The following is a 16,485-nucleotide window of genomic DNA, read 5'->3' on the forward strand; positions in this document are numbered from 1 at the left end:
TTGTAATGGAAAACTAAACAAAACCTACTATTTTATACTATTTATTATTTATTTTATTTATATTATATTATATTTATTTATATATTATTTTATTTTTTTACTATTTTTTTATTGCTGTAGAATTCTTTTTAAAAAGTACCAAAGTGGGCAGCATTAAGAAATAAAACTGATTGATTATGACTTTGCCAAATTATCTGGATTTGTGAATGGAATTGTGTTATGGCACAGAGAGTTCCTAGCTTTCATTCAGAAGCCATACTTCATATCCGAGACCTAGTATTGAAGATTTGCTAAATTTATTCAAATCACGTAGCTTTTCTGGGTCTTACTTTCCCTATCCGTAAAACACAAATAAAAATGGAAACTTTTATTGGCCTCAAGGAGCTTAGATTTTGCTAGATACATACATCTACTTAAAGTTTGACTTGATAATACTACCTGCCCCACTTAAAACCCATGACATTGGTTGTTTTGTTGTTCCTTGAACAAGACCCTCCATCTCCCAATTCTGGGCATTTTTCCTGGCTGTCCTCCATTTTGGGAATATTCTTTTCCCTCATCATCCAATCCTTCTTGGATTTCCTTTAAGTCCAGCTAATAGTTAAACTTGGAGAAGAAATTTGACCTTGATCCCTTAAAATGCTGGTGCCCTTTCTCTAGTGATTATTTCTAGTCTATCCCGTCTATAACTAGTCTATTAATTGTTTTCTATATAGTACCTGTCCCTTTAGATTTTGAATTTATCAAGGGTAGGTCACTCCTAGCACAGTGACTGGCACTTTTGCTTTTATTTATTTATTTATTTATTTTTGTTCAGGTTTTCAGTCATGTCTGTGTCTTTATGACTCATGGAGCATTCTGTCCATAGGGTTTATTTGTTTTTTTGTTTTTGTTTTTTTTTTTTTTAGCAAAGATACTGGAATGATTTGTCTTTTTCTTCTGTAGTGACTGACACATAGTAGGTGCTTAATAAATTCATTGATTGGACTGTGATACAAGGATATTAACAATGGTTTTTGGCATAGTGGAGTGCCTGACTTGAAGAAAGGTGAGAATAGGATCTGTATCCCACCATGAATACTTCCTGGTAGTCATCATTTTATTTTACTTGAACTTCAGTTTCCTTAGATGTGAAAGAATATATCAATCCATATAATACCTATTTAGCAGGGCTGAAATGAAGCTCAGATGAGGTAATGCAAATAAAACAATTCAGTAGTATAAAATTAAATAGATTTCAGACATAAAAATGGCAAAAAGAGGAAGAAAGACAAACACTTTTCCAAAAAATAAATAGAAACTATAGGCATATGCACAATTGCACCAAATTAGCAATAGAAAATGGAAATGAAAACAACTCTTTCATTTCATATCCAGCAAAGACAACAAGAGATGGGAATATTAATGGTTGGAAGAGTTGTGAAAATAAAGGTATATTGATTCATTTTTAGTGGAACTGCAAATTAATGGTATAGTTATTCTGGAATGAACTTTGTAACAACTAGAGAAATGTGCTTTTCAAAGAGGCAGAGGAACTAGAGACCAAATTGCCAAAATTCAATGGCGTATGAAGAAAGCAAGGGCGTTCCAGGAAAAAGAAATCTATTTCTGCTTCTTGTGATCTACACAGTCAAAGACTTTAGTGTAATCAAAGTGTGTCAAGTCCTTAAAGAAATGGAAGTACTAGATCATCTTACTTGTTTCCTGTGGAACTTGTATAGTGTTCAAGAAGCAATAGTTAAAACTGAACATAGAATAATTGATTAGTTTAAAATTAGGGGGGGAAAGTATGATAAGATGGTATATTGTCACTTTATTTATGTAACTTATATGTAGATCATATCATGTGAAGTACCAGACTGGATAAATCTGAACCTGAATTAAGCATCAAAAATCTCAGATATGCAGGCAATACTACTGAGATGATGGGAGAAAGTGAAAAAGAATTATAAAACCTCTTGATGGTGGTGAAAGAAGAGAGTGTAAAAACAAAGTAAAAACTTTGTCTCAAAGCTTAACATTAAAAAGCAAATAAAGTAAAATCTTGGCAACTGTTCCTATCATTTCCTGACAAATAGAAGGAAAATAAATGGAAGCAGCGTCAGATTTTGTATTCTTGGACTCAAAGATCTCATACAGTTACTACAGCCATGAAATTAAAAGATGCTTGTTCCTTGAAAGCAAAGCCATGTGAAATAGGTACAGCATACTAAAAAGAAGAGACATCATCTTGCCAACAAAGGTTTGTCTAATCAAAGCTGTGGTTTTTCCAGTAGTTATGTATGGCTGTGAGAAGTGACACTTTTGAATTGTGGTTTTGGAAAAAAAACTCTTAAGAATCCCTTGGATGGCAAGGAGGATCAAGCTAGTCAATATGTAAAGAAATTACTTGAGGCTACTCACTAGAAGATGGAATATGGAGGATGAAGCTTACTTTAGCCACATTTCAGAAGACAGGATTCATTGGAGAGACAAAACAAAACAAACAAAAAACCACCTCATATTGGGAAAGTTTGAAAACAAAAGCAGAAGGGGATGTTAAAGGATGAGATGGATAAAGAGAATCATGGAAACAATGAACATGGACAGACTTTGGAAAACAGTGTACAACAGAAGGACTGATGTGCTTTGATCTGTGGGGTCCCAGAGTCAGATATGATTGAATAACTGATCAACAACAACAATAGAAGTCTGATTAATCTGTTCAGCTCCTGCTGCCAGATATATAGCCTAAAGAGTCAGTGACATAAAGAAAGACTCCATTTGTCTCAGAATGTTCAGTGCAGTATTTTTTTGGTGGCATCAAAAAAAGTAGAATTGGAGTGGGTGTCCATTAATTGAGGAATGGTTGGAAAAAAAATAAATGATTACAATGGAAGCATGCTACACTGATACAAAATTAATAGAGTCAGACAAAACTGTTTATCCAAAGATTATGATGGGACAGAAAAGAATAACAAAACTCATGGCTGCAAAACGCATCACAAGAGCTCTTATCTCTGGGGAAGAGAAGAGGAAACAGATCTTCCCTTTTTCCTCAGAGAGGTGAGGAACTATGGATGGCACATAGGCACTGTGGTGGTTGACTTTGATAAACTGAGTTTCTTTGTCATGAGGAAAAACCTCAGCATTGTGCGATCTGGGCTGCCTATCTAGAGGAGACTGTGATATAAAAATAAAATGCATCCATAAAACTGGAGTCAAAAAGATAATGGATGTAAAGCCCTTTATCCCCATAAAGTGCTTTATAAATGTAAGCCAAAAGGCTTATTCTAATTAATTAAATAAGCAATACAGGCTTAAGAATGCTATTCTATTTAGTAATAACTCACTGTTCATTAAATGTGTAATATGTGTAGAACACCTTGCCAGGCCCTGGGGGCAATGCAAAGATTAGTCAAGTAAGGGCATCTACCCTCCCTGGGGGAAGGGAACCCATCCACAGATTCTCAGACTCTTTAGGGGAGAAGATCAAGATGCCTTCCTTAGTCTGAAGAAGCATAAACTGGGACCCAGAGAGGAGAATCGAAGCCTTCAAAGCCTTGTACTTAGTGCTAGAGTCAGGATTCATATTCAATCTTTCTGTTCCCTGTTGAGAGGGGGAGAGAGAGAGAAAAAAGAGGAGAAGAGAAAGAGAAAGAGACAGAGACAGAGAGAGGGAGAGGGAAAGGGAGAGAAACAGAGACAGAGACTAAGCTAGCTAAGAACAGCCATTTCAACCTGTGGATTTGATGCATGAGATTCAGAGAGTTACACTCAGACTACTTAGAAAACCTGATTGAAAGTATAAATTGTATGTGCTTTTGTTTCCACTCTAGTCTGTTGCCATTGCAATAGTTGGAGAGGAAGAAATGATAACTTAGTCCTGATGCTGCAGTGAAGTCAGAAGGTAGATAAGACCACAGTAGATCACTTCAAGGCTCCACTGCCCCTTTGTCTCGAATAAGTGGCTGGTCCCTCACTCAGGAGATATCCAGTGGCATTTTTACTAGGGAAAGTTCAATTTTGACTGCTTGAGCATTTGTTGCAAATGTTATTGTGTTTTGAAGGTGAAAATTCCTCCATCCAGTGGAACTTGCTAGCAAAGCCCTCAGGGCAGTAAATCTTCCTCCCCAAAACATTCTCCCTTTGGGAAAGAATGGCCTTAATTAAAACCTATGGATGTTTTGTGAAAGAGGCCATTTCAAACCAAGAGGTTCAGTTGGCAGTCACTTCTGTGGCATCATCTTTGAATCAACTTCAAGGTAGATGGAACCTTTGAGATCATCTACTCCATCCTCCTCCCCCTTTAAAAATAAATTTTATTAAGTTCTGTTGTTTTTACTTATCCTAGATTCTCTCCTATTTTACATTCCTCTCCTAGAGGCCATCTCCAATAACCAAGTTATTGTTTGTTAAAAGAGGAAAAAGCAAAACCGATCAATGCATACTTTAAAAAGTTGCAAGTTTTCATGCCCTTGGCCATTCTTCCTTTTCTGCAAAGGAGCAGGGGGGAAGTAGCTTCTCATATCTCTTCTTTGGGTTCAAGCTCAGTCGGTATCATTTCAAAGCATTTAATCAACAATAAGCATATATTGTGTCTAACGTGTACTGTTCAGTTTCTATTATTTCATTATCTCCGTTTATATCGTAGCTATTGTTGCATATGCTATCTCTTTGGCTAGATTGATTCCACTTTCAGTTCATCTGTGTGCTTATACTTTTATTTTTCTTATTTGGCATTTCTTACTATATAATAATATGATCTCACATTCATTCATGTGTCACCATTTGTCTAGCCATTCCATAATCAATGAGAATCTTCATGGTTTCCAGTTCTTTGCTACCATTCACTGGATTGCTCTAGATCTTTTGAAACATAAGGGAACTCTATTCTTTCTGTCAATGACCTCCTTACTTCATACACTCCTTCGATCGCAAGACATGGACATTTGGACCACTCTACTAACTTCACTTTATAGAAAAGGAAACTGAGTCTCAGAGATGGAAAATGCTGCAGGTTTATAGGGTCGGGGATTTAAACCCTTAGGGATTCTAAAGGTCTGGGCTATATGTGAGCTTGAAAAAAATCAAGTTAATCTAGCCACATAGTAATTCTTGTCTTTCTAATACACCCAAGCTCTACAACATGGCATCTACTCTCTGCTGGAGGCCAATGCATCTGTCCAATGCATCATCCATACGCTTACAAAAAGAATCCATTAAAGCCGAGATGCTGCCTTGTTACTCCCTTGCTAGAAGCCATCTTCAGTAGCGTCCTTTTGCTTTTTTGGGTAAAGTATCAATTCTTTTGCGTGATGTACAAAACCTGCCATCCACCTGGAATCCACCTACTTTTCTAGCTTCATTTCACATTATTCCTCTAGGAGGGAAAAAGAAAACCCACCAATTTTGCTATGACCATAGAGGTTAGCAGTATATTGCTCTCTCCTCCAACCGCTCTGATGCCTTGATGAATCTTATTGAAACTTCAAGGGAACGTGATGACTAAGTACAAGTTGCCAGGAGAGCATGACAGAAAGGGAAGGGGCAAATTAAGAAGCGTGGAGTGTGTTTATTCTGAGCCTCCCAAAAGAGAGAGTCCGTGGTATTGCTCATGTTGGGAGGGCACTGGTGGCAGAGAGATGAGAATAATTCGCCTTTCAGAACTCAGCTAGCAGAAGGGTGCGGAGGAAACCCAAGCTCCGAATCCCAAACTCCAGCCCAACAGCTATCCCAGTGACCCTGTTGTTTGTCAGATAGGCAGAGCTCTGAGGTCAATTGGGAACACTTTGAACGCTGTGATGACAAACTGAGAAGCACGTGACCCTGGTGAGCACAGCATGAAAAAGCCAGGGCTAGAAGGAAGAGAGGAGAACCTTAGCAGAGGGGAGCAAAGGAGCAACCTGAAGGCAAAGAGACCTGAATCCCATTTTAGATTAAAAAAATAGAAGGTAGGGCTCTGGCAACTAATTGCAGAACAACCTTATTTACATAAGAGTTTAATAGATTCCAAAGCCTTTTAAAAAGATTATCTCAGATCTTTCCAATAGCTCTGGGAGCTATGGCTCCATTATTATACCCATTTTACAGATGAGGAAACTGAGGCAAACATAGATTAAATAACTTGTTCAGGGTCACATGTCTGATACAAGATTTGAATTCCAGTCTTCCTGACTCCAGGCCTGGTGCTGTATCCACTAGCTGTCTTATATTTAACTTAACAGTGACAATTCCAAAATTCAGACTGTTTCTGATCACCTTCACCTCAAGAAAGAACACCTTAGCCCATACAAGTTTAGAGAAAAAAAGGAAAATTCCAGGCTAATAAATAGAAAATATATCTTTACATATAGCACACTAGTCTTGTTGTCCAAACAGCCCGGTAATAAAATTATTGTCACAACACATAATGGTCATGTAAAATCTATTAACATAAAAGGTGTCTTGTCTACTGCATTAAGATTTTATATTCATTTCAGTAATAATATTTAATATTTCATCAGAATTTTACATTCCTCTTTGGATTCAAATGATTGGCACTTCCTACTGGTCTAGCTATTAAAAGCTCCAATTAACACTATGTGGTGTCTATGACATAAAATATACTTTTAAAGTAGGTTTCATCTCAAAAGCTTTCTTTCCCCTTCTCCCCCAAACTTATAACAGGTTGTAACTGAAATGTTATTAAAGCAAATTAGATTAAAATATCAAAGGGAGTTCTCAGATTATGTTCAGGTATCATGGTGAGGGGCCAGAGATGGGAGGCAGCAGAGTACATCTATCTACCTGGGAAAGCGTTGAGAACTCAGGAAGAGCCAAAACACCTTCTAATCTCATGGAAATCATCATTTTAAAAGAAATTCATCCTTTCTTCACCAGGATATGACACTGCTTCTTTGAAAGCAAATTCTGTTTGCTTTTCTGTTTGTATCTCCAAAGCTTAGCACAGTGCGTTGTAAACAACAAGCACTTCATGTGTGTCTTATTCATTCATTTTCATTTGTATTCATTCATGGATGGAAATTGAGAATGTTTCTGTAACATGATTCTTCCTCTTCTCCTGGATGTCCTATGCTGTTCTAATTAAATACTTCGCTATTTAAAAGATCAAATATGAGTATGAAAGACACTAAATGGAAGCCCAACCCCAATATTTTCTTCATGTTGAATATTGAACGTGTAACCTGTGACTAACATACTCTGTTTCATTGAAACTGGATTACAAGTGTCTTGTTCTTATTCTACCCCCTTCAGTCTTCGAAAACTCATTTATTTTTTAGAATAGATCTATACTTTATCAACTGTGACCAAAGCTCAACTACCTGCTCCTCTGGACTGTCCTGATCCTTGCCAGTTAAAAGTGATCTCTTTCCAATTTCAAATTTGCAACCTTTTTTGATCCTTCTTTCCTTTCTGCCACTCCCTACACTGGAAGATAGCAATGGATACCTCTGAGTATATTTGAGGTACAGCGTGATGCAGTGCCTAAAGAACTCATCCCAGAATCAGGAAGATGTGGATTTTTGTCCGTTGGTAGGGGTCTAAACAGGTCACCTGACAGCTTCGTACCAAGTTGTAAAGAAAGTATTGAACTGTGTTGGCTGAGGGAGTTTCATCATTGAAGAATTTCCTTTTCCAATTAATTGATAGGTCCAAGCCCTATTCTATATATTGTTCATCCCACCTATTAGTTTGTAAACTGCTTGAGAGGAAGGACTTTGGTTTCTTTCATCCTCTGATCCCCCTACCCAAGATAAAACACAGGACATGACAATACTTCTTGATGCCAAAATTGTGGATCTCGAAGGTCCGTTCTATGTATATGGTTCTCTGAGTCTGTGATGACTACTCTGTGTAACCTACATTTGATGAGAGTTAGGAAAGGGGGAGCCCCTTTTGGTTCAGCGCGAGGATAGTCTAGTGATGTCACAGAGTCCCCTATAAAGGAACTTACAGGCCCGAAAACCTAGATTGATTAAAAAAAAAAGTTTATTGTAGGGGTTTGGAAGTAAGGGTAAAGGTAGAAAGACGCCAGGGTCAGAGGTGATTGTCGGGTGGACAGGAACCCTTACATGGCCGGAAGGACACCATGTTTTAGGGCTCCTGCCAAGAGTGGACTCCAGAGTTTCCTTTTTATGATCTTGAAGATGGGTGGAATCCCAGGCTCCTGGCTGGTTTCGGCCAGGATTAGCATTGAATAGAATTCAATGGGTTTTTAGATAAGGAAGAAGCTATTTGTGGGGGTTGGGGAAACCTGAGCAGATAGTGGGGGGCTGGGAAAGCCCAAGTTACCTCAGATGCGGTGGAGGCTGGGAAAGCCTGGATATCTTTGGAATTCAAAAAGGGTGCTTTTGGACCAGGATTTGTGAATCAAAGATCCTAGCTTCTTCAGCCATTGGGGGGGGGGGTTAGGAATCAGAAAGGAATCTTAAAGGGACCTCAACCCCTATCACATTGGCTGTGAAATAAAGCAGTCTTGCCATTTTAAAAACCTCACCATATTTTAGAGATTCTGAGATTTGGTTTCCCTGTATGTAAAATAAGGTTTATTTTTTTTTAGTACTCCTCTCACAGAGTTATTGTGAGGAAAGGGTTTTTTTTAAAGTGGTTTGGAAGAGTGATGATGATGATGATGTGTAGAAGTTTCTTTAGAAATTACTTGTTCTTATCCACTATTTATACAGATGAATAAAAGAATCTCAAAGAAGTGAAATGACTTTCCTAAATTCCCATAGATGGCAATTGCCAAGGATGAAGCTAACTTCAGAGCCAACACTCTTTCTTTGTATCATAGTATCTTCCCTTATTTTAAAGGGAAGAAAACAGCCCATAGGAGCAGAAGTCACTCACCCAAGAGTGCACAGATGGCAGAGCTGGCTTTTGAACCCATGTCTTTAGACTATATCTCCAGTGTAATTTTCATTGTGCCATCTTGCCTCCAGGTTGCCAAATCACACTGAGCGTTGGCTCCGGAACATCCGGCACAAGTTAATTGAAAACAGCTGAAGGAGACGGCCCCTGCCTACAGTTGCAAAGGCAGAGAAGAGGCAGGAAGGGAGAGATGTTGCTGACTCCATTAGAAAGAATTCAGAAAAAAGAGTGCACTGGAGACCAACAAAGAATTCAACAGATGACCTCAGAGCATTGTAAGTTCTAATAAGTTACGGAAGACTCACAGGGTGGGTGCTATTATTTACAAATACCTAAACTTAGTTTGAAGCATGAAGAGCTAAAGCTGAATTCTCATCATCAGGTCAGAGACGAAGTGTTTTGTAAATAGACCTTATTTCTTTTTCTTCCTTGTTCTTTGCGTGAGTTACCTGGGTTTAAGTATTTCTTAAAGAAAATTGATAACTTTGTGTTGACATATGTGTTATAAAAAATAAAATTGCTAATAGTATTTAGATGGAAGGGTATAGGAATCTAGAGAAAGAGAACATTTTTTAGGCTCCTTTTGGAATATCCTTAAAATTTCAGCCTGTGATGGAGTGCCTCCATACTGTCTATTTTGACTATATTTTTGGGATAACTGACACATTTCAAATTCATTGTGTGAATTGCAGAGATACCTTTGTAAAATTGTCCTAGTTATCTGTTTTATGAGGAACTCTCCCAATTTAAGTATTGCTCACATTATTTTTCTTTTCATAATCTAAGAAATGAAATAAGCCAAAAATCTCTTCTTCTTTCTTATTATCTGAAATCCAGAATTGAGAGATTTTAGCCCAAATATGGGTATGCCTTGAATCCTGAGGAAATAAATTATAATGGGAATTTTTAGGGAAAGGGGAGAAGAGGATAGGCTCAAGAGAAAGAGGGAAAAAAGGGGCAGCTAGGGGGCGCAGTGGATAGAGCACCAGCCCTGAATTCAGTAGGACCCTAGTTCAAATCTGGTTTCAGACACATAACACTTCCTAGCTGTGTGACCCCGGGCAAGTCACTTAACCCCAGCCTCAGGGAAAAAAAAGAGAAGCAATGTGAACTTATATGTCCAGACATAGTTTATATTTAAAAAATCCGAATCAGTGATTTCATCATTATGGGAATTGTTTCCAAGAATGTCATAATCCATCTCCATAGGCTAACCTTTTGCAACTCTTCTCCAACCTCTTTCATAAGTTTGTCACAAAAGTTCTACCCAGTCTGCTAGAGGTAATCCTCATTTTCTCTTTTTCACTTTGAAAAACAAAACAAACAAACAAAAAAACCCAATGAAACAGTTGGCCCATTGGTTAGCCAACATTCTTATCATGTGACTTGCCCATCTACTTCTTTGCTCCTATCTTTATTTGATATGTATATAGAATCCAAGGCAAGGAAATTCCCTCTAACAATTCATGCCAGAAACTTCATTCCAACTTACATGCAGCATGAGTTGTCCAGAGCACTGAAAACCTAAATGACTTTTACCCAGAATCACATAGGAAATTGGTTGTCAGATAGCTTTTATGACATTATTTATACTTCCTCACTTTAACACTCATGTTTTATAACATTCTATAACTTGTTTTTAAAACTTTTGTTACAAAACCTTTTTATTGACTTTGAGATGATCCTCCATTCTAGGTTATCAAAGAGAGATGAAAGAATAATGGTTTTTAAAAGAATTGGGGTGGGGTTGGGAGTAGGAGGAGGAGGGAAATTTGTTTCAGGGAGAATTTAAATGAACTTGGCAATTTCCCCTAGTCATTCCTATTACTTTCCCTCTTTTATTTGAACTCATTTCCTGTTGGCAGTGTCTTATGGAGATAGAGATGTTGAAAGAACTGTCTAGTAATTAATTATGGAGAATCTCATGTATTCATTTGATTTCTCAAAGAAATCTTATTACACTGTAGAGTCTTGATCCATTTGACCAAGATATGGATAGAATTTGGAAGAAAGGCAAAGAAGAATTTACTTATCCCAACATCCCCATCAGAGGATTCTTGCCCTGATTTACTTTTCCTCAGACTTAACCATCGTAAGACCGCATTGCTTTTGAAAGGTTCGATATTTAGAAGCCTACTTTTGTTTATATTCCAACAACTTTGTGGATTCTTCCAGACATATTCTTCATTATATTCCAAAGATTCAGGCCTAACATGGGGGGAACCGGTTTTTTACCTTAGAAAAAGGTATTTGTTTGGAAACAAAAATACTTTTTGTAAAGGATCTAGATCTTTAACACCTGTTTGATGTGTATTCGGCAAAAGTACTTTTGGGGCAACAACTTTCATATCTCTCTCTCTCTCTCTCTCTCTCTCTCTCTCTCTCTCTCTCTCTCTCTCTCTCTCTCTCTCTCTCTCTCTCCCTCTCCCTCTCCCTCTCCCTCTCCCTCTCTCTCCCTCTCTCTCTCTCTTTCTTTCTCTCTCTTCTATTTTTTTTAAATGCCCAGTACCAAAAACTACAAGTTCATTTGCTGAATCTGACCTGTCCAACTTCTGTCTGCTCTTCATTTATTCACCCAAAATTAACACAATGGAAATGATCAATTGTTAGAAGATAGCTATGAAACCGAGGGCACATTAGATTATGCAGTTATGATATGCTGGAGGCATTAAATATAGAAAAGACACAGCACTAGGTAGTCTGGGGAACCTAAAAATTTAATAAGCTCTGGCTACAGGCAAAATCTAGCAGCTGCAAGGATTGGAAGGAGGAAAATAGACTTAGACAAAATGAACAATCATTTGGAGGAGCAACATACTCTGTAATCTCCAGCATCTTTCTTCTTGTTTCTTAGTGCCTCAGCCAGGCAAATTGGCATCTGGAACATGCAGAGAAGTAGCCAGTATAAAATATTTTGAAATGACCTCCAAGTGCCCAAACGAGTTGTGCTGCCATCCACATGCTGCACGCATGTTAGTGGTAGTTGTGAGTAACAGGAAGGAGCACCGAGTGGCCATTATTGGCATCCGTTCTGCAGCAAGAGTTTGGCAACAAAGTCCCCATAGGGGTATTCTTTGATAAAAGTACTGGAGGTACCAGAAACTGTTATGTTCTTGATAAGTATCCTAGAAACATAAATAACTAAGGGGAAGGAATGGGACATTCCTTGTTCAGTACTCTAAAGAACTAGGATTAGATCTATTCCTCTGTGAGAGATTGGATGAAAGTGACTGTTTCCATCAAGCCATGGAAGCCTGCAGAAACTATCCTCCTCTCATAAAGGTAGGAGCCAGCCCACCCAGACCCTCAAATCTATGAAATTTCTGTCTACTTTCTATTCATGAATAAGATAATAGGCAACAACATCATTAGATCAGGGATATAAGTTGATTCAAGAAAAAGTCCTTTATTGGCTTTCCACTATGTGCTAGGTAATTTGGAGATGAGGAAAAAATAGAAAAGTCCCTTAGTTCTTGCTGATGCACTCATTCTGTAACTTCCAGAGCATCTCATTAACATAGGATGACTTTGCCCATCTTCCTATCATTGCTCTGTCCTCAGTTCTGATTTCATAACCTGAAGGGATAGCACGAGATCTAAAGCCATCGAACTATAAAAGAAAATTAATATCTATATGGATCAATCAGGAAAATGTTCTCATAAAATTGTAATAAGTAAAAAAACCTTCACTGGATTTCAAATCAGAGGAGAGGGGTTCAAATTTGAAATCTGCACTATTTGGCAAAAATAACTTTAAGACTTTGGGCTTCTGTTTCCTCACTTATAAAATAAGAGGGATTCCTTTAACAAGTTATCCTCTTAGGACTTTTGAGCTCTAATGCTATGAAAGCTATTGTGAGCTTAACTGGATTAAGAATATAATATAGTCATTTGTATGGGTGCCCTCATCTGCTTATTGGCAAGCTATGAGCTTTGAGAAGACATGGATGGGGTCTTATTGATCTCCCTTGTCCGATGCCCTTTCCAACCCCTAGTGCCAAGGGTAGCACTCCTCAAGTATGTGGCGTTTGAATTGAATGTCTGCATCAACCAGGTTAGCTGCTGTCAATACTGATGACCTTTCAAGATGTCAAAGAGCTGCCCTGTATTTGGCTCATTCACTGCAGGATAAATAGATGTTTCCATGGTACAGGTTCAACCAGTCAGCCAGAGGGGCAGTGAGTTTGTCTCAGAGAGGGAAGACACAACTATTAAAGTCATGATTATAGTCAGAACCAAGAAGTAGCTTCTCAAAATATCTTGCAAATCACTAACACATTGAAAATTATATCCACAAAGTTTTTCTGTAAAAACTCACATGAAAGCCAAAAATGTTGGGATATCAATTAACAATATTAAGTACGATGTTCCACACCTGGTTAGAAAACATAAAACATGAGACAAATTCAAGAAATATTTCCTTAGACAACAAATTGTATGAAGGGCACATAGAGGTAGACTATCATGAGCAAACGGGCTGTTAACGGCAACCCTACCCCCAAGTTAATACTCTGTAGGTTCTATTTTATATCCACTTTTAGATCTATGTCTTAGAAAGAGTATAGATCCAATGGGGATTGTCCTATGGTGGGTATCTAGTTTGAGATGACTGAGGAGAAAAGACTTCTCAAGAAGGGGGCATAATAACTATCTTCAAATATCTGAAATATCACTCATATGAAAGAAAAACTCTATTTATTCAGCTAGGACTTGATGGATGGAACTAGGATCTAGAATGGTGGAGAGCAAGTGATTCAGGGTCATTTGACAAAGCTATCAGGCGCAGCACAGTCTGCCTAGGGAACTGGAGTCTTCAGAGAACTTCTGGAAAACACTCAATAGATGCTGTTGAGGGCTGCTATCTCAGGTGTGGCTTTCCTCCCCATAATAAGGGCTCTGAAGTCCATGCCAATGTTGTACTTGCAAAATACTAAATAGAGGCAGTGTGGAGAGTTGATAGTTTTGGACTCACACTTGGGAGAGTTCAGATCCTGCTCTGATGCAGCCTGCCTCTGTGACCCTGGAAATGTCACTGAATTGAACAGAATCTGAGCTATTTCTTCAAGAAGGAAGTGCCCATTGTGCTTTGGTAAGAAGAAGTTTCCTCAGCAGCACTTTCCCCAGCTAATGAAATTGCAAGAGTGTCCTCATGTCCAATGATGCTAACAAACTTTGATAGATAAATTTATGTCAGCTAGAAAACCTAGAGGAAGGCTGAGAATTCAGTACCTTAGGCGGTCTTTATTAGCAGATTTGTCCAGCTGGCTCTGGGGAAAAGACTCTGAGAAAACCTTTGGTCATGAGATCTTTCAGGAGGGAGGGATATGTGCGGGAAGCCCAGATGGCAAATCAGGGATTGTCCGGACTGAACTAGTCCCATTTATTGGTTCCTTTGAACACCTGTGCATTTCTTCAAAATATGGACCAACAGGAACATTTTGTTATCTCCTAGGATGATTGGGCATTGGGCTGATTTTAGGGAGTGGGGGTAATCTGAATCCTCCTCCAAGAAGGAGAAGAGAGTGGGAGGGATCAATTCAAGAGAAAGATAATGGTGGGTTTCAACACCTCCATGTCAGCATCAGGGAGCAAAGCTAGAGGGTGTGCTGGCTTAGGAAAGTGGGGACCTGGGGTTCCCAGCAGGCCAGACCCTCTCATACATATATACATATTCTCAGCACATCATTAAAATGTGGCTGATCAAAACCTGAGCCGAGGAAACTACTGTTCAATTACCTGAAGAGGAAAGTTGCACCAACAGGTATCTGCTGGCGCCGGGGTGTTTTGATCCATCATTTATTTTTATTTTTTTTCTCATTCATCATCACTTTTAATCCTTGCAATAGCTTTATAAGGGATGAAGGGCAGAGATTTATAGAGGCCTAGGATTTGGAATTCAAAAATCATCTAGGTAAGCCCCTCATTTAATAGGTAAAGAAATGGCAATGTAACTTCCCCAAGATCATGCAGATGGTAAGTGTTCCAGCAAAGATATTGTTCAAATCTGCTGCTGTTTTCCTACTACACTACTCTAAATTATTATCCCCATAATGGTAGGAAAAAACCAAAATTTCATATTTCTAAACATAGGTTGATCCATCATTTATAAGGTTTGGGAGGCGGGGAGAGAACAGCAAGTTTCCTCCCCTGTGCAGACTTTGCATAATGCAAGGCTCCATGGGTAGAAGTCTTCCTCCCTGTGTGCTTCCACCTCATGCGCGCTTTACCCAGCTCCCCACTGTCAGTTGGGGCTATTCCCCTCAGTGTGCTGAAAAGCTGCCCTTCTGACTGGCAGGCTGTCTGCTCTCAAACTGAGCACTCTCTGTTATCTCACTGGGGTCCCAAAGTACCTTTGCATGGCTATACTCTAATGAGAGGAGGAGTGAAACAGTTAAAAAGCAGCCATGGCCAGCCCTCTATACCTGACAATGATAGCTCCCGGTCAAAGAGCCCTTCTTAAGTACAGACCAGCTTCCTGCTATCAGCCACATGGTGTGGACTCTTTCAATGCCAATTAATTTCCAGTACAACTTGAAAACTTGAGGGAGGACTTGAAAGGTTCACTTCAGAGAAATATCAAAATATTGGGATTTTGATCTGATGGAAAGACGAGCACACTTGAGTGGAGGAAATCAGAGGTGTAAAAACACCGGGAGGTGGATGCGCTTGTGGGCTTCTAGGCTCCTCAGAATGGAGGGGGGGATTGGTTTTATTTATTTATTTCATTTTTCAAGGCTGGTAATTTTATTCCGATCCAAAATCTTGTGATATACAGAGACAGGCTTTAGTTCCTGTGTCTCTGAAGTGATGTTTATTTAGAAAGGGGTCTGTTAAACAGGCCAATGCTATGGGAGGGAAGAGACGAGAGAGAGGGAGTAATGAAGGGATGGAAAGAGGGAGGGTCCTATAAATGTACTAAATATAAAAATGCAGTTCCTGTAAATTTTAAAAAGTGATATATCCTAGCATTTCTAGAAGTGGACAAGACCTGAGAGAATCCAACCCATTCCTCATAAAAAAGAAAAATACCCTACACAAGTGGTCATGAGACCTTTCCTCCTCCAGTTGAAGTTCTCCAGTGACTGTGATTCAATAGAATGTCAGACTTGTAAAGGACTTTGGAAATCATCTAACCTATCAATATCAAAATCCCAAATCTCCTCTGTGAAATCCCCACTAAACACAAGCATCCACTTGAAAGTCAGGAATGATAGTCCTGAGACAACTAATTCCAGTCTTACTAACTTGGTTCCTATCCCCTGGTGACTTACAACCCTGGACGTAACTCCTGGTTCCAAGCCCTTGCATTATCCCACGCCCATTCTCTGGGAGGATAAAAGAGGGCAGCTCTGGAGGAAAGAGGGAGTTTTTGTCTGGACGAGGCTTGAGGCTGCTCTCTGCAGGAAGGGAAGTCGGCTCTCTACAGGAAGAAGAATCTGTCCGACAGATTTGAGTTGACACAGCAGAGAGCGAGCAGCAGCTTCTGGAGACAACAGCACGTTACATATTATCCCACAAGTTGGAAAAGCAGCCAATATGAACTTGCTACTAGATTGCTGCCTACAAATAAGTCATGTTAAATTCATAGTGATGCATCACCTAAGTGCCTGTGGGGAGAATCTAATTAGAGAC

This window comes from Sminthopsis crassicaudata, chromosome X, assembly GCF_048593235.1.
Source record: "Sminthopsis crassicaudata isolate SCR6 chromosome X, ASM4859323v1, whole genome shotgun sequence".
Taxonomy (NCBI): Eukaryota; Metazoa; Chordata; class Mammalia; order Dasyuromorphia; family Dasyuridae; genus Sminthopsis; species Sminthopsis crassicaudata.